General features: G+C 43.5%; 1 protein-coding gene across 7 annotated transcripts in view; it reads right to left on the reverse strand.

The window, feature by feature from the left end:
• The window catches only part of OSBPL6 (oxysterol binding protein like 6), a 93,192-nt gene extending 84,445 nt beyond the window's left edge, over nt 1-8,747 (reverse strand). For 3 of the 7 annotated variants that reach the window (XM_033167417.1, XM_033167400.1, XM_033167408.1), the window contains exon 1: nt 8,364-8,746. The gene's annotated coding sequence lies outside the window, so the exon portion shown is untranslated. Of the gene's footprint in view, nt 1-8,363 lie in introns of all 7 variants that reach the window. The other 4 variants (XM_033167392.1, XM_033167384.1, XM_033167436.1 and 1 more) reach the window with 2 other exon arrangements.
• Nucleotides 8,748-19,855: the final 11,108 nt, after the last annotated feature.

A 19,855-nucleotide genomic window follows, 5' to 3' on the forward strand; every position in this document is an offset into this window, starting at 1 on the left:
TTAATTGCTGGGAGTGTTCTATTAAGTAATAATTACTTAACATTAAAGAAATGGGTTTTTTTAAAGAAGAAGAAGAAGAAGTTGTGAAATGGGAGGAAATTGGTTCTACAACTTTAAGATAGTTTCAGAGTCACATGCTGGTGGCAAATACAAAAGACCAGGAATTCATAAACTAACGAAACTCAGGCCAAAGCACAAGTAAATGCTGCCATATTAGTTGCCAGTTACCATCCACCTTGCTTGGGCTCAGTGCTATTCTGAATAGCACTGAAATTGTTTTAATTGCCCTCACAAAATTGGTAGTGAACAGATAAGGAGTGATCCAACAAAGAGATTGTGAAAGAGACAAAACTCAACTGTAAGCAAGGGGGGCGGTGTGGTGGTTCTCCAATAAACTCATTCTTTCATCTCACATTGATGGAATGTTGCCCTCAATAATAGATGTTCTGTCCTTACAGAAGAGCTGTTAACTGTACACATTTCAATTATTATTCAATTACGTTTATTTCTCAGCAGGAAGACACTTTTTGTCTTTGCAGACAAAAGATTAAATGTACCGCACCAGGATATGCTCAAGTGTAGCGTTCAGTTAACAATCAGATTATCTGAATACACTAGTTAAAATAATAATAATAATAATTTATTTATACCCCGCCCATTTGGCTGGGTTTCCCCAGCCACTCTGGGCGGCTTCCAACAGAATATTAAAATACAATAATTTAAAGGTAATAAAGCTGTTGATTGTATTAATTAAGGTTACTTCTCAAAAATATGATTTATATGCTAACAAATATGGGTAATTTTTACTTTTAGGTAACGAAGATGGTAAAAAAAATAGCTGAAGTTAAATGCTTCAATGAGTAACAGAATAGGTCTCCACAATCAAAATTTAACAAAGTTTAAACATAAATATATATTTAGATTAGCCCATCTCAGGTTCATTCATCTTTCTGGATGCCACCACTGAAGTGTAGTGAAATGTCACTGGAAATCATCCTGCACTCAAAGTACCGGTAGCTAACTTTTAACCAATAGAACTTGCATTATGCGGCTTAGGACCCTCGTACCTAAGGGACCGCCTCTCCTGGTATGTCCCGTGTAAGGTCCTCAAATAATAATCTTTTGGAGGTCCCGAGCAACAAAGATGCTAGGTTGGCCTCAACTAGGGCCAGGGCTTTCTCAGTATTGGCACCGACTTGGTGGAACAGTCTATCACAAGAGACCAGGGCCCTTTCGGGATTTGGCATCTTTCCGCAGGGCCTGCAAGACGCAGCTGTTCCACCTGGCCTTTGGGTTGGTTTCTGTTTGATAGTTATGCTTCATTCTTTTATTGGTGGGCTATTTGAAAATGAGACTGCAGTTTTAATTTTGATTTTTTTTAATTTGTATTTTAATCTGTATTTTAAATTGATTGTTTCTATGTTTTTGCTGTGATTTTAATTAGTGTTAGCTGCCCTGAGCCCGGTTTTTGGCTGGGAAGGGCGGGGTATAAATAAAAATTTATTATTATTATTATTATTATTATTACTGCTACAATGCATCAATGCCACAAGCAACGTGATGTAAACACAATGTGCTATAAACCAAGTATTAATATGATATATTGACTGCAATAGTAAGGTAAAGGTAAAGGACCCCTGGATAGTTAAGTCCAGTGGAATTCGACCATGGGATGCTGCACTCATCTCCACTTTCAGGCCAAGGGAGCCAGCATTTGTCCACAGACAGCTTTTCCAGGTCATGTAGCCAGCATGACTAAACCACTTCTGACGCACGGGACACCGTGATGGAAACCAGAGCGATCGAAAACACTGTTTACCTTCCCACCACAGCAGTACCTATTTATCAATAGTAGCAGCAGTCCTCACTTCTCAAATCTCACCCTATGTATGATGTAAAAGTACCTTCCATTTATGCTGCTGGTCACACACAGGGCAGGGCTTCAATAGTTACAAAAGCGCTCTTCCATTCAGAAAACTATGGTTTGTGAAGTTGCGAACAAATAAGTCTCTAGTTACGGCATAAGAATGACTTATAAGAAAACCGAACAATCTTGACAACAGTGATCCAGTAAAATGTAAAACCTAGGACAGGCGTGTCCAAAGTCCGTTTTGGGGGCCTAAACATGTGGCAGTTTATTTACTGGTGTCAAATCCTAAAAAAAAGCTCAACTGTGGTCGGCCATCACGCACACGTTCACTTCATCAAATCTGGCCCTCTTTGAAAAAAGTTTGGGCACCCCTGGCCTAGGAGTATGGGCTGGGAAGTACACAGTTTAACATTCATTTAACAAAAAACACTTTCGATTAAATGTGGTGACGACTTTCAATGTTCATTCAAGCTTCCTTGTTAAGTGTACTTCTGCAGGGCTCAAGTCCAAAGCCAGCCCAGCAAAGTCTATGGAAGGAAAACAGCACAGTGCTTGTCAGCTTGGTGAAGCTTCTACTAAAAAAGGCAACTCATTCAAAATAAGCTACTTCTTATCCTTTCTGACATAAAATTGGCATGGACCATCCTCAGATCTGTCTCTTCTATACCGCCAAGTTTCAAGACAGTCGGCAGAACCATTTCCTAGCAATACTATTGCCTGATTTTTAAATTATGGTAGGATGCGATTCTGCTGGCTCACCTTCAGGACCACCCATAAGATAAGACAACTGTGGTCCTAAAATCACTTTGGGTGGGATTCACCTCAAGAACTCTGGAAGAAGAAGAAGAAGAAGAAGAAGAAGAAGAAGAAGAAGAAGAAGAGGTTTGGACTTGATACCCCACCTTTCACTCCCCTTAAGGTGTCTCAATGCGGCTAACAATCTCCTTTCCCTTCCTCCCCCACAACAAACACTTCGTGAGGTGAGTGAGGCTGAGAGACTTCAGAGAAGTGTGACTAGCCCAAGGTCAACCAGCAGCTGCATGTGGAGGAGCGGAGACGCGAACCTGGTTCACCAGATTACGAGTCCACCGCTCATAACCACTACACCACGCTGGCTCAATCTGTTTACAATCTGTTCACAAAGACTGAAATCCTAAACACTCATCCGGAAAGAAGACTTGTTATACTCAGTGGGTTGGGTCTTATTTTGTAGTAGACGCATATTGGGTTGCACTGACAGTTTTGGTAAGCGACTGAGTAAGAAGTCTGTTTTCAAAAGTTTCAGAACCAGGCCCTAAGCACTTTGAACAGCTGGCACACATAATCCTCTTGTTCACATGTAACGGATTGTGGCCATTTACCTCCTCCCCAGTCATTTTGCCACTGCACTACACGGAGCCAAGTAATGACGTGGCATAGAATGTCATCTGAATCCAGGCTTGTGATTTATCTCTCTGCAGAACAACCAGGAGCTGCTGTCCTATGATTTACAGCTTGTGATTTGTCTGAAGAGAACTACGCCACATGCCCAGTTCCAGATAACATGCTAAGTCACCCCATGACTTAGTACAGTGCATCACAGCAGCAAAACAGCCAAGGAAAAACAAAGCAGCCACCATCTCTTCTCTGGGAATCCACGTTTGCTTGTTCACACTGAGCTGTGGTTTGGCTTAATCTTATATGTGAATCAGGTCAACTAAATTGCTCAGACAAGAGCTTGCTACTGTTTAAATAGGAAAGCCTTCAAAATACTGATCCAATTGCATTAATGTTATGGTCGAATCCATAAAATAATTCAATATTTCCTGCTCTTTATGGCTGTACTGTACTTCTGCTTCTCTCCAAATATCTTAATTTTTTCCTGCTTATTCCCCTCAACTGAATGCATTCTTGTTCCAACTGAGGATCATCTAGTCCAGGAATCCCCAACCTGCGGCCCTCCAGATGTTTTGGCTTACAACTCCCATGATCCCTAGCTAACAGGACCAGTGGTCAGGGATGATGGGAATTGTAGTCTGGAGGGCTGAAGGTTGGGGATGCCTGATCTAGCCCAACCCCTTGCAATGCAGGAAAATGCAGTTGTCCCATATGGGGATCGAACCTGCAACCTTGGCGTTATCAGCACCATGCTCTAACCAACTGAGCTATCCACTCGTTTACCAAGCTCTTGTCTTCCATGTTTCGTGGCAAAGCCAAGCCGGAGTTAATCCTGTCCTTACTCGCCAAAAGGTAGGCATTTATATTTTGGCCTCCTTCTCCCACGGATATCCCTAGTTCGAAAATAAGCCTGAGCACTCATTCACAGGAAGTCCGCACAAACGAAGGAGAGCCAGGGTTTGTGGGCCTTTTCAGAATAAGGTAGAAAGGGATGGGTAGAGAAAGAAACAAAGCTGATCACTGCTACAATTTTTTTTCTTCTGTGCAGAAAGCTTATAATCCATAACACCATTATATTCTTAGTTCACATAGTGGTTCAAGTCATAGCTGTCAACTTTCCCTTTTTTGCGGGAAATTCCCTTATTCCAGCGTTATTTCCCATTGCAAAAAAAGGGAAAGTTGACAGCCCGGGTTCAAGTGCTGGACTAACACCTGGGAGACAAAGGTTCAAAGCCGCACTTGGTTCATTAAGTTCCCTGGGTGACCTCTGGCCAGTCACTGCCTCTCAGCCTAACCTACCTCGCAGGGTTGTTGTGAGGGTTAACTGAGGAGGGGAGGGAACCATGTATGTACGCCTCCTTAAGCTCCATGGAGGGATATAAAGGTGGGTTATAAATACAATGAAACAAAGGAATAAACAAGCCTTACAGAGCTCACCAGCACCCGAGAGTGCATCACAGAATACACCCCAAAATATTGTGCAACTTATGTTGTGCATTAGCAAATGATTCTTCCTATCTTACAACAGGAAGTCTGAATCACGACAGCTGGAATTCAAAGGCACCATTGTGCAAGTAGGAGGCACTATCACCAGGTTAAAATAATAAAAAATTAAAAATCACTGATCTTTCCTTTCTGCTGCAAGCCTTGATGGGCCCCATGCTGGAGAAGCCGTTTTGGGGTACATACAAGAGGCTGCAGCAGAAAAGGGGAAAGCCACATTCTCTGAGTTGAACTCGGCTTAGAAAACAGGATCCAAGCCAGCACGTTAGCTCTCCTGTGAAAAGGAAGGATATACACAATTCATAAGTTATTCCACATGGGTTGGACATTGCCCATACATAATTCTGAAATGGCAGCCATTCATCCAATAAAATAAAACAATTTTATTTTTAATTTGTATTTTAGGTTCATTCCACCTCAAGATCACTCCTGCAGTTAATTTAGCTTAATAAATGTTGTCCTTCATATTAGATTGCCCAACTGAATCCTACACAGGGCTACGTTTCAGTCCGTCCGTCATTCAATACTTTTTTTGTCAAGGCTGCTACTTGTTTAGAGGGTAGCATTTGGAGTAACAAAACTTTTCACCGTTGGGGGGAGAAAAGGTTAAAAAAGAAGAAGAAGAAGCTTTCTTTGAGTAAGACCTTGGGAAACTGCAAACTGAAGCCAACTTCAAATAGAATTGAGGCAAATTAGTGACTTAAGTGGGTAACTCATAGTGTCTGTGAGAGAGAAAGTGTGTGTGTGTGTGTGTGTACTGAAAAGGAACTGCATTGGAAACATGAACATTTGCTCTAACTTACATTGAATTAATGGGCTATACATCCAGGCAACTAGGCAATGCAAGATGACAATGAAAGAAGCGCATCAATTTATCCTGAAATACAACCAGTGTTAGAAATTCAGATACATAAAAGAGGTGCCAAACAGCTCCTTAAACCAAGGTTACAGTTGCTAAAACGGAATGTCTTGCTGCCATTTTGGGGCAAGACAGCTCTAAGAGTCTTCTTCTTCTTCTTCAAATGATGCACTGACTTTAACTGATTATCAGTTAAACATCTAGCTAGTTCTGATGACAACCTTGATCCAGGGACAGTCTACACATATATATTGGCCTATTCCTACTTTATTTCCCCCTTAACATGGACACAGACCATTCATAAAGTAAGAATATTCTTCACAACTTTGAACAGGGCAGTGGGGTGGAAGCTACAACAATTAAACTATAACGTTGTTCACCGCTCCTGCTCAGGCTGCACAGAAAAAGCATTTTGGTTCCTGAAATTCATTCCAATGGTGCAGATAAAATATAACAGATAGAATTATAGAGGATGTGTTGCTTGTGTGTGAAAACAGACAAGATCTGATGATCCGCAAGCATGCACCTCCAGATGGTTGAGATGCACCTCCAGATGGTGGAGATGTCAGGCGCCATCCTGGCGCCCAAGCATCTTCAGTTGGTTGCATGTGGCCGATGGCTAGGTGTAAAATGCACCTGGCACCTGGCTAATTTCTATCACTGAATACAACAAACTTCAGGCTACATCATTTTATCCTATCCTGTTTCTTTGCAGTTCCTCAGCAGCCTCTAAAAGACAAGGTCATATCATGTGGACAAACTACAATCAAATTAAGATAGGCATGGATATACGAGTGAAGGATGGTTGTTACATAAGGGAATGGTTTCCAGTCCCAAGAGATTATGCGGGGGGGGGGGACCCTGCTAAAATCTCTGAGCCAGTGACATCCAGTTAAGATTTAAGTGTTCCCAAGATTATGAACTAACTATCAATCATATAGTGAGAAGCTAGTGCCACCAGGACTCAGCAGCTACCAGTACTGACAATTTTATTGGTGGACAAATTAACCAGTTTCTTGCACTTGTGACTCATTGTTAGTACATTAGAAATTATAATGTGAAAGAGAAGCTATTTATTTAATTATTTTCACACAGGAATGAGTGCACAACCTTCTAAAGAGGCTCAGGCACATTTCCTGACAGATGACTGATTGTTAAATTCAAGTTACACTGCAGGTTGGTGTTCGACCTTGGAAATGTGTTTCACTACGAGAAATACAAATGAGATACTCTGGCTTTATTTCCTGGTGGTGAAAGGCTTTTTATTAGTCAACAGGAACACCCACAGCGTTAGGCAGCTTCACAACAATTTGATTGTCAAATGAAATTAAAGAGATGGGAAGCCTTAAAGATTACCACATTGCGCATTAGAAAGGGTGAGCCTGTCAAAGCAGTCTTTCCCAAAGAGCCTTAAATAACAGCAAGGATAAACAAATGTTTCACAGCATCTTGAGCAAACTAAAATGAAAACACAATTCGTCTTAAGAAACCTAGCTGAGAAAAAAGAAAGGTGATGGTTTGTCGTGCCAACTTTTCCATATCAAAATTTTAAAGCTCGTCTTCTCCAACATGCAGGAGCAATTAATTAAGCACAGATGTGAAATTGTACTTTTGCAGTGAGGAGAATCTCCCAATTTCTCTTACAAGGCAAAAATAAGCAAACTGAGCTTTCAAAACCGTTTCACTTCATTGCTACCGAGTTATGTTATATAACACCATGCCCCCACACCAGTTCTGGGTGTTTAAGCTTCATCTGGAGGTTTATTACAGCACAGTATCAGCATCGGATTACAACTTTTTAAGCATGCACACGCAGCTTCTTTTATCATGATAGGAGGGAGGTATCTCATCCCAGGCCCAGCTTTTCTGATGACATCGTTAATGCAGAGAAAATGCTCCCGCTATGCAGGAAACACACATCTTGACTGCAAAGCAAAGGGATGGGGGGGGGGGAGTAATCCCTTCTGTATCAGTATTATCATCCATTCGTGTGCCAGCGAAGAAATGCCCTGTTAAGGCAACAACTCCCCTCTAAAATAAAACAACAACGCAGCATCTTTTCCAGAGTGCTCTAGTTTGAAAATGCAGACTTCCCCAATGGGCATTTAAGGTCGTGAGCGGTGGGGGGGGGGGGGACGGACGGAACGCAAGCATGTGCATCTCTTCCCGTGTGCGCGCACCCGCACAACGCAAGTCATTGGAGAGTGTGCCCACGAATACAGACCTGCTCCTCTTCCTATGCCTGTCTGGCCGAGTTGGTGGGTGGGTGCAAGCAGAGAGAGAGAGAGAGGCCTGCGCGTGCCTGCATGCCTAGCTCTCTGCATTATCTATACCGCCCGGAGAGCCGGCCAGAGAGAGACCAGTTCTCCGGCCCTGCGCGCAGTTTCGTCCCGGCGCACGCAGCCATTGTCCCCCCCGCACCAACGCATCGTTCGCAGCATGTGATGCCGCGGTGCGAAGCTGACACGGGCAACTTGGCGCCGGGCTCCTCACCGGCTCTGCGGCGGCGACGTGCCGCTCCCGTGTGGCACGCGTCCGTTAGCGGCCCTCCGGCTGCAACGGGGTCTGTCCAAGAGGCTGGCAGCGGGGCGTGTGTGGAGAAGAGCGGGGAGGCTCTATCCTTCTCATTCTCCAACGACCCACCGCCACCCCCGGCCTGCGAAATCCCCTCAGGGAGCAGGGCACAAAGGCAACCCCTGGCGTTTCCCCGCTGCCAACCCGGACGAGGAGGAGAGGAGGGGAGCAGCTCCTTACCTGGGCTGGGCGCAAAAGGCGCGCGCTCGGGCCGCTGCAGCAGGAGGATGCGGGCGCTTGGAGATGGATGAGGGCGCATGGAGAGCGGCGCGCTCCTCCTGCCAAGGGAAGCGTGTGGCGTCGTCGGCTCTTACTCCTCGCTCGAGAAGGAACTGCTCCTGCTGCGGGCGGCTGGAGGGGGTCCCCCTCCTCCTCCTCCGTGCAGCCTTGCTCGCTCGCCCGCCCTCAGCCTCGACGACTCCCGCCCCTCTCCGCACGGAGCAGGCTGGCCTGTGCCAAGACCCGGACGCGTAGAGCCAGCCGGAGCGGGAGTCAGTGCCAAGTCATCCTCCCGCCCAGCTTGGAAGAGGCAGCGGCGCGGACTGGAGAGCAGAAGGGCGGTGGCAGCGGCGCGGGCAACCAACCCACCCACCCAGGCGCCCGCCCTCTCGCGTCGCTCCGTCCAGCTCCCCGCGCTTTCCTCTCACTTCGCCTCAGGCTGACCGCGTCGGAGACCCGGCACGCGCCGCCGAGAAATGCCAGCAGAGGACCCGGCGGCGCCCGCTGCTCGATTGGAGGGGGCGGCTGCCTCTTCTCTCTCCGCCCCCCTCCGCGAATCAGCTCAGTCTTTAGAAGGGAAGCGGTCGAGGGAACCCTTTTCGGAAGACTGCGTGACGCACGTATGAATGTGAAATCTGCATGCACACCTACATGCAAGCATAGGGACATGTTTATATTTGCCAGCGGAAGCAGGTGGCTGCGGGGAGGGGGGAGGGAATTTGGGCCTGCGTTCCAGTGAGAAGCTGCCCACTGCCATTTCTCCAACCCATACAAAATCACCAAAACAACACACTCCCTTCAAATTTTGAGATGCAACCAACTAATATAGGAATAGGAATAGGAATAATTTATTATTGGCCAAGTACATTTTCCAACATACTTGGAATTTGTTTCGGCTACATTGCAATGTAAACATACAGACACTGTTCCTCTCACAATTCAAAGAAGCAAAGAAACCCCACCCATATTTTACCTCCCCTTAAGCTATACAACTACGAATTTAACAATTTAATGGCACAAGGGAAAAAACTATTCTTGTGCCTGGCCGATTTTGTATATGAAGTCCTGTAGCGACGTCCAGATGGAAGTAAATCAAGCAGATGATGACCAGGATGTAAAGGATCTGCTACAATTCTCTCTGCTCTCTTCCTAACTCAGGTAGCATAAATTGTCTCTATTGAAGGCAAGCTAACACCAATTACCCTTTCTGCAATTCTTACAGCTCGTTGGAGTTCGTTAGGAGTTTGTGAGTGCCAGACTCCCCCCTGTGTTAGGAGTTTCTGGAGGCCAGACACTGGACCCCCTGGATTCAGCAAATGTTAAAATATAAACCAGGCCGGTTTCCTGATGGGCCAGTAGGGGAACAAAAGGAAGGTGATGAGCCATTAGGAAAGCCAAGGGGGGGGGGCTTTGTGCCAGACTGCAAAATGGTAGGGCCCCTCCTTCAACTCAGAAGACGATGGCACTATGGCAGAGTTTCAAGTTGAGCTTAAGGGTTGGAGGGGTTTTAGGTTTTGTGACCTAGAGGGGGAAAGGTTGCAGGCTGTTAAAGGCAGAGAGCTGGAGAGAGGGTCACATCACTATGGCTGATGTCTGTTCGGATTCCAAGGCTGCAGCTATGGTAGAAGCAAGACCCTCTTGGAGTGTCAATGGTGTGAACCCCTCCGTCGCAGGCTCAGGTCATACATACATACATATATATATGTAAATAAACCATATATCCTAAAGACACCACAATCTGAGTTGTGCCTCATTCCCAAAGGGAAATACAAACCCTGGGTGACATAGGCATAGCCAAGGGAGGGGCAGCTGCCCCCCAAAATCCTCAAAAAGCAATAGAAGCATTTCACAAACTGAGGTTCTGCCGCTCCCCAACAATAGCCTGCTCCCCAAACAAAAGCCTTTACATTTGAAAGGAAATGTGCATTTTTAAAGGACATCAGCCAAAAAAAATCTCAACAACTTTTTGTGCCCCCTCCCCATCAAAAATCCTGCTCTCCGCAAACATGAAGTGAATATAAATCTCCATAAAAGCGACCAAATTGGAAAGCCTTGACCTACCAATCTTGAGAAGAGCAACAGGCTGGGGTTTAAGACGCTGTGAATTTCCTGTGCTGTAATTTGGCACTTCAGTACTGGGGAATGCCCACCAGACTACAGATACATGGACGAAGAAATGCCACATCAGGAGCAGACCTCAGGAGGTACTAGTTCCATAGCCAGGGAAATTTTGAAGAGGATTGAACAGTACACCAGAAAAGGGTGGGGTGGGGAGTGAAGGGAATCGATGCAGAATAGCTGGAAGCTTAATATTGATAACCTGATGCTCATCCTTTGCTCCTTTGTACTTAGTTAAACAGCTCTGGTGGAAGGCATTTTGACAAAGCAAACACTTCCAAACTACCTGCACTGCAACAGTATCTTGTATATACAGTTAATAAGACTATACAGATCTAGAGGATAACACAATTATAGAGCAGTAATAATCAAAAAGTGTGCATCATGCAGGAGAAGACTGTGGGGCACTCTTACATTTGGTGGAAGATTGTCAGATGACATTGGCAAGGCAACTACATCACACATTCTAGAGGGAAGGTAAATCAGAGCTGGCCAACCATTATACCTGCCATCTGCATCTGAAATAATTTTCTCATTATGTGTTCAAGGTGGTTTGCCTAGTATATCAGACACATACAGTCGTACCTTGGCTCCCGAATGCCTTGGGAGTCGAACGTTTCGGCTCCTGAACGATCGAAAACCAGAAGTTCTTTCGGAAGCCAAACATCTGACAGGGCTTCCGCGGCTTCCAATTGGCTGCAGTAGCTTCCTGCAGGCAACCAGAAGCCGCGCTTTGGAAGTCGAACGTTTTGGAAGTTGAACAGACTTCCGGAAGGGATTCTGTTCGACTTCCAAGGTATGACTGTACTTGGAATACTGAAGGTTCTTCTCCAATTTCACTTATCAGAGTCAGCAACATTCGCCTTCATGGTACCGGTCTTACATCAGAACTAGGCACACACAAAATGCTGGCTTTGGACATTCCAGCATTTGAGAATGCAGGATGTTGCCAGTTGCTCCTGGCACGTTCTAGGACATAGCCCAGGGGAAACAGCTGGTGCTGTCACGCCCTTAGGGCTTCTCTGCTTCCTGCACTATTGATTTAGGGTAGTCACGCAAAACTGGAAGTGCAGAAACCAAGGACTGGGAAATGCAGGTAGCTCTCTTAGAATTAATGCATGCCATTCATTAAGTAATATATGTTCTATGCAAACTGGTTGACATGTTTTGGCTATATAGTTTGTGATGGAGATGGGAAGGAATGGCAAGGAACCAGCTGACTGATGTTTTAGTGCAGGTGAATTGCAACATGTTCTTGACATAATAGCAGTGCATTTGTGGTTAATTTATTCTGCTTTATCAGTCACTCCACAATGCTTCCCCTATGCTACCACATTATTGCTGTCGAAGAGGAGCTACAGGGCAATCAAAGTGGGACAAAAAAACAACAACACCCCAGAACCTTTGTGGTATGAAATGTCACAGGAAGTTATGAGATATGCAGCCAATTGGAATGAGCAATATGATCACCCCAAAACTATTTTGCCAGTACAAATAGTCTGGAAAGCAGGATCACATATGGCTATCCTGATAGCATCATGAGCACAAATCATAATGAATGTGCAATCAAAAAGACATCTGCAGTGGCCCCTAGAAGCAAATCTTGTTGCTCCATACCCAGCCTTTCATCAGTTTCCCCTTCCATGTCTGGCTAACTCCCAGGGAAGAATTTGGCACCATTTTGAATTTTGGCTTGCCAGGCAGAACAGTCTCCGCTCTCCTTCACCTGTGCGCAATTCTGGGGATTCTCTCAACCCCACACAGGGCCAAGTGTGGGGGGATGCGCAGGAGAGGGGTGGGCGGGAGGCCCCATTGCACAACTGAAAGTTATTGCACACTGATGCAACTTATTTTTTTTGACTCTCACTCCCATTTTATTATTCTGTTGGTCCACATATATTGTAGTTTTGTCAGCCACAGTGTTATACTTCAGCAATTGGAATATCCCTGAATGTCATTTGCAAGTTAAACTTCATATTATTTATTATTTGCCTAATTTTATAAAGCAGCGATTACATGATGCCTTAGCTCTGTAAGCTACCTCTGGAAGCACAGGCTATTTAGTGGCAAACTAAAAAAGATCTTATGCTATATGACTCGCATGCCACCGATCTGACAAGCCAATCAAAAGCAATTACATTTTGCAGGGTTAGGAGAACAAGACAAGCGAACCCTAACAACAGCTTGTGCAGCTGTCATTAATGTGGCAGAGAATGACAAGTACAAGCAACACACAAGAAGGGGAAAATGCTTAGTAACCCAGTTTTAACATGCAAGTGTGACAAAGGTTAGTGCAGCTGCAAATAGTGACTTTTTAATCTAAAAAGACTTGTAAGTTTTGCAGTTAAAACCAGCTGCTTCTTCGCCATTTGGTGCAAGTGTAAGATCACGGTCTCATTCAAAATACAGTCGTACCTTGGATCCCAAACGCCTTGGGAGTTGAACGTTTCAACTCCCAAACGATCAAAGACTGGAAGTGAGTATTCTGGTTTTTGAACGTTCTTTTGGAAGCCGGACATCCGACGGGGCTTTGGCGGCTTCCAATTGGCTGCAGGAGCTTCAGGTATCTGAAGAAGTGTGCATGCACACGAAAGCTCATGCCAAGAACAAACTTAGTTGGTCTCTAAGGTGCTACTGGAAGGAATTTTTTTATTTTGGTTTGTAAGGTCTCTAATTACTGTTAGTTGAATGGCTTTGGAGATCCCAAAGCAGAACAGGGCAGTAAAGACCCACATCAAAGAATCCCAAAGTCCCTAAGAGAGGAGGAGGTTAGCACACTAATGGAACCTAGGTCAGGAGGGGTAAGTCCAGATGAATGAGAAAACCAGACTGAAGAGTCAGAAGCGAAGGGAAACTGGGAAAGAGCATAGGCAGAAAAGGGGGGAGTTGCAGAACCACAAGGCCTGAAAATCATATTATGATTTGGAATAGTTAATTTTGGTGCTCCGGGTTTTCAGTAGGCACAACGTTGCAGACTCAGTAGTGAAAACTTTCCACATGCTACTGAGTACCTTGGTCTCTTGTGTAATATAAGCTACAGAAGCTGTAAACAGATGCACTGCAATAAAGAATAAGAGATTCTTAACCAGCAGATGTTCTCCTGAGATTATGACTTCCTGTCTTCAGAACAAGACATGTCAGATAGTTAAAGTTATCCCTTTGCTGACACCCTAGGGTGATGGTTCAATGGAACAGTGCATGCCATTCTCTTACAATAATTCTGGTGTAATAATTCTGGCTAAGACTCCCTGATCTTGCTAGGTGTTGTGGATTTGTTAATATCAACTTTGATTGGAATATTTACGCAGTCTAGGTTTGAGAGAGAAATTATATTTTGTTTGTATTTCGATGAGAAACTACCTGATTTGTACTTTTTGAATCAGTACGCTAACCAAAACACAATTAGACTGTGAAATGTACAGTTCTCTGATTCTGGGGTGCAGTTATCCGACCAAATGATGTGCACAAAAAAATACTTATATTGAAGTCATAAAATGCATAAATTGGTGAAAAGAACGTACAAAAATGCAGCATGTTTCTTGAAATGGCACACAAAAATGTGTACATTAGGAGAAATTCACCCAAAAATGCTAATGAATTTTCATGAGGATTATTTTGAAAAATGCAAATTGCCACCAGAATGTGGAGAACTGAAATTAAGGTTGCAATGATAAGGAACTGAGAGAAACCGGAACTGACATATTTGTTCATCTGTAGTGCAGTGAATTAATCAGAGAATGGAATGAATTCAGGAATTGTTATTACTCCACAATGTATTGTCTAAGCAAATACATACTGCAAAGCATTTGCATTACTAATTCCCCCCTCCCCCAATATTCAATTCTTCTTCCTGCAGAAAAAGAACCAGTAGAGTATCACACCACTTGCATAGCTGTCAACTTTCCCCTTTTTTTAAGGGAAATTCCCATATTCCAAATAGGATTCCTCGCAAGAAAAGGGAAAAGTTGACAGCTATGCACTTGGTGCACCAATAATAATAATGGATAGATAGATAGATAGATAGATAGATAGATAGATAGATAGATAAAACAGATAAGGAAACAGCGCAATCTCACATAAACACTTGTCAGAGGAAAGAGGATTAATTGCCAGAAGATCTCCTTAAGGACATATATTTTGGACCTCAATGGTGTTCTTTAAGAGCCAGTGATTAAATATGCAGCATTCCTCTTAACATCCAGGCAGCACCTGGGGCCCTATTACAGATGAGAAAATGACATTGTGTGACCATAAAAACATAGTAAAGCATAAAAATATTAAATATGATAGAAGGCATCTGCTCATCATGATAATCATTGAACAATTAGCTTTATACAGACTCTTCAAGAGCCTCTAAAAAGAAAAAGACACATTGCAACAAATAATAAACACTGTAATTCAGCTTTTTAGGCCGGTGATTATCACAAGATAAATACTATGTACATTTAATGCACAGGATGCCAATGGACAATGTAAAATGGAAGGTCCTTCTCCCCAAAATGCAGACTTTGAAACATACTTTCACCTTCTTTGAATGTGAAATTGCAGCTAAAATACAATGGATTATACTTTGAAGCCCTTGGAGAATGCTGTAAATTGCTTGTGTAAGGCATTATCAATCTTCTTTAACCTCAGAATCTGACAAGAAAGAATCACTGTCCCTGAAAACAGATTTCTTTTAAGCACCACACTCAGCTGAAGTTATTAACTCTTAGAATGGGGCAGAGCTTTCAGGTTTCTGTTTTTTAACGATGGTGTTTTTATGTAGATTTCTGAAAAATACTGGGAATAACCTCCTGCGAGGAATTTCAGGTGTGAACTGTATCCAACAAAGCCATACTAAGGCTGTGTGCGCTCCATACATTTGAAGCACATGATTTCCCCCAAAGAATCCCAGAAACTGCCATTTACCCTTACAGAGCTACAATTCCCAACAGCCTTAACAAACTACAACTCCCAGGATTCATTGGAGGAAGTCATGTACTTTAAATGTATGGGGTGGATGTGACCTTAGTTGGGTGCTCACTCATTGCATCACATTGTTAGGGAAACACCTTGCATATTATTTATTTTATTCCAACAAAAGAGACGAAAGTTGTTGTTGTTGTTTTTTAATAGGACAGTGGAAATTAAGTTAATGCATTTTTTCAGGTTCTCCATCAACTGTCTCTGATGACTGACAAACAGGGCAGCTAAACAGCTAAGCTTCTCCCCTCAAGGATTATATCCATGTACATTTGAAGCTACAGTTGTACCTTGGAAGTTGAACGGAATCTGTTCTGGAAGTCCGTTCAACTTCCAAAACGTTCTGAAACCAAGGCGCAGCTTCTGATTGGCTGCAGGAAGCTGCATTGGACATCCGGGTTCCAAAGAACGTTCGCAAACCAGAACACTCTCTTCTGGGTTTGCGGCGTTCAGGAGCCAAAACGTTCGACTCGCAAGACGTTACAGAACCAAGGTACGACTGTAGTTCCTTGCTACCTCACCAAAGACTAAGTTGAGTAATAATGGACAATGAAGTGATGCCCTCTTAAAGATCAGTAATTGGTTGAGAAACGGGAAATGGAGAGCAGTAATAAATGGATACTTCTCCCAATGGAGGAACATAGAACTTCCCAACTGTGGCGGACTTTGGGCTCTCAGATTTTAGTGGCACCCTAAGTGACGCTAAAATTCTCAACAAACCCCCCTCCGCCACTCATGCTCTATTCTACAGCATTGCTGCAGCACCCCCAGCAGTGCTGCACATAATATGGCTACACCAGTCAGGCTACCCTAAAACTGCCTCTGCATCCAAGGATCAGTAAACAGGCCTTTGCTTTTTAACTTGTTCACAAATGATTTGACAGTCAGGAAGCCAAGTTTTGCAATGATGCCACACCAGTCAGGTTTGTTAAAACAAGGGATTGCGATGATGAGTTTCAAAAGGCTCTCTCCCAAACGGGTGGATGAGCAGTAAAAAGGCAAATTGCAATGTATTTAAAGTGTAAAATGATGTACACTGGGGCCAGTAATCTTAATTTCACATAGACAAACCATGGGGTCTGAACTGAAAGTGACTGACCACGAATGAGACTTTGGGGGTCATCATGGGTTGGTAGCTCAATGGTGATGTCACCCCAGCATGCAGCAGTTGTGTAAAAAATGAATTCCATGCTACAAATCGTTAGGAAAGGAACTGAAAATAAAACTGCTAATGTCATAATGGCATTATACGAATCTGAGGTTTCACATAATTGGAATACTGTGTATGGTTGTGGTTGTCTCAACACCAAAAGGATAGTGTAGAGGTGGAAAAGGTTCACTGAAGGGCAACCAAAACGTTCAAGGGGGTGGAGCAACTCCCCTATGAGGCAAGCACAGACTGAATTTTCCTCTCTGTCTCACTGAGTAAGTTCTGATCACTCAGCAAGGGAATGGGGCAATCTCCCCTATGAAGAAAAGTTGGGGAACTTTCTAGTTTAGATAAAAGGTTGGAGGATACGGAGTGTGTAAGTATGGAGAAAGTGGATAGAGAACAGTCATCCAAAGAAGCTGAATGTTGAAAGGTTCAGGACAAAAGTTCCCCCCCCCACACACACAGAGCATAGTAAACTATAGAATTCACTTCCATCAGAGGTAGTGATGAATGCCTTTAAAAGGAAGATAAACAAATCCAAGGCGTAAAGGGGTTATCAGTGGCTTTGTTCTACCTCCACTGCTGGAGGCAATATGCCTCTGAATACCAGTTGCTGAGAACAGCAAGTCAGGAGAGGGCTGTTTTCCTCATGTCCTGCTTGTGGGCTTCTCAGTGGGCATGTGGTTAGCAACTGTGACAACAGACTGTTGGACTAGATGGGCCTTGACCTAATCCAGATGGCTACTCTTACACTTGCATGTACAATTAAATGTTTAAGGAATCCTTCTGTCCAGAAAAAAAAGATTTATTGAAATTTGCAAAGGTCGACTCTCATGGAGGCTGAAATGTGACGGCTTCCCAGCAGTGTTCTCTGAGAGGCTGTGGACAGGAGGAAAGAGCAAGACTGCTGCAGCAATTGACACAGTAGGAAACAGATGTCACCCATTGTGTGCTTTGGCACGCCTGTTCTTACAGTGCTCCCTTACGTTACTATGTTTGTTCTGGACCAGCATCTCTAAACATGTCCGTCAAATGCTTTTTGTGTCCAGGAAGTAAGTCCTGGAAGAAAAATATCTGACCGTAGGAGATATTTTGTTTGTTCCACTGTGCTAGGGGAACACTGTGATCCTGGCTCACGGCTCAATTCTTCCATAGGACAGACTGCTGTGATTACTGGGAATGCTCTGCTCTCACCAAGTCCCCTTTTACATTTCGGCCGCACTCAGTTTGGCCGCATCTACAATGACGTGTGGTGTGCCCTCCTCCCACCCATTGCCACCATAGGTTGACCTTGTGTCTTGTGCTCATAAAGCACTCTGGTCACTGAAGGTAATTCTGAGGGTTTGTGTGTGCAGTGGAGTCATTTTGTGAGCTTGGATAATTCATGACACACTGTAGTTTTGTCATAAAAAGCCACCTTGACCTATTTTGATTCCTTAAGCTTCTTAATGTATGTACTACTCACTTACCAACATGGGTTCTAAGATACTTATATGCTCTATTTTCCCTTTGATTGTCCACCTTTTCCCTTTCTTTTATTTACTTGGATGGCATCCCTTCCCTTCATCTCTTGCTCATTTTGTTGCTCATCATTGCTGCCTTATCCTATTTAGTCAAGAAATTGCATAATCATAATTAGCTTAACACCTCCTAAAAGAGGAACTGAAAAAAGGTTCTGAGGGAAAGTTATTAAAGGCTTAAAACCCACATTGCAGTTTAAAATTAGAATTGTTCTATTTGGAACAGTTTGAGTAACCCAATTCTGAATAAAATGTGGAAAACAGAGGAAGAGGAGGAGCATCAACCTGTGATAAGCAGCACCTAAATTTGTAGTCTGCCCAGAAATAAACCTATTTGTCCAGCAGTACATTTCACCTAAGACTTCTGCCACAAAAGAAACTCAAGAGTTCATATCAGTATATCTACACGTGCGTCTTTGGCAAAATATTGCATTAACTACCTGCAAAAAATATTGGATATACCAGAATACAATTGTTAATTTGCCCTGTTGGAAGTATACGTTATATATTAAGACCCTGGACACTAGTGACCTCTGCTGGATTATAACAGAGCTTTGCACAGTAAGGAGTGAAATTGTTATGCTCTCTTTCAAAATATTATTTGCATTTGTCCATCGCCTTGTAATGCGTGTTCTCTATACAACAAACAGGTTTTTAAAATATATATATATATATATAAATGGAGGGCAATATGAAACAAATACAATATTTTTTAAATCCCACAGAAAATAGCAAGAGCAGAACAAGCTGTGTGAAAGAACCTACTCATAAAAGAGCTGAGAAGGGCTAAAAACCGACCAGTCAGCATTAAAATACAGACTATGTTATAAGGCCTGGGAGAACAGAAAAGCCTTTGTCCAGTGCAGGAGAGCCATCATTATTGGATGCTACAACGCTAACATCACTGGCCTCCACCTTCTTGCAGAGGGCCTTCTTGGTAGTTGCACCAGCCCTCCCATCAGATGCCAAGGAAATAAACAACTACCAGTATTTGACTTTTATAAGACATCAAAATCTGAAGGCAGCATTGTTTAGGGAAGTTTTTTAAGTTTGATGTCTTATCTTAAGGTGTGCGGCCTGGGGGGAGTTCTGAGGGGCCTAGAGGGCCACATTTGGCACTTGGGCCTAAGGTGGTCCACTCCTGGTCTGATTTGCACGTGACTAATGTTGGAATGAAACTATGGGTGACAGCTAAATTAATTTGGCCACTACCTTTCTCCTGAGGATGCCTAGACAAGGATTAACCAGCAGCAGCACTGCTAGGCTATGAAAGTAAGGAAATACTAAACATACCACAAGCAAAACAACTTAGTTCTCCAGAGAGATTTAGCAGTAAGAGAAAAGACAGCAGGAGAAAAGAGAAAGGGGAGGGGGGAAGTGTTATTTCTGTTAAGTAGTAATAATGAACCAAAAAGGTAAAGAGAAAGCTTAAAATGAGAACAGAAATTGCAGGCCCTCCATGTCCCTATTTTCCATGGACAGTCCCAGATTTACAGAAGCTGTTCCAGTTTTTTTATCTGATCCTGGAATGTCCCAGAAAAATGTTCATCAGAGAAATATAGGAGGGTATGGTAGGGCACCCTTATTTTCATCAGAGAAATGTAGGAGGGTGTGGAGTTCTATGAGACCCCCCCCCCCAGGCCAAGGAGATACAACCTTTTGAAGACAGGTGTGTATAGGGAAGTCTTTTTAATGTT

This window comes from Lacerta agilis, chromosome 1, assembly GCF_009819535.1.
Source record: "Lacerta agilis isolate rLacAgi1 chromosome 1, rLacAgi1.pri, whole genome shotgun sequence".
Lineage (NCBI taxonomy): Eukaryota > Metazoa > Chordata > Lepidosauria > Squamata > Lacertidae > Lacerta > Lacerta agilis.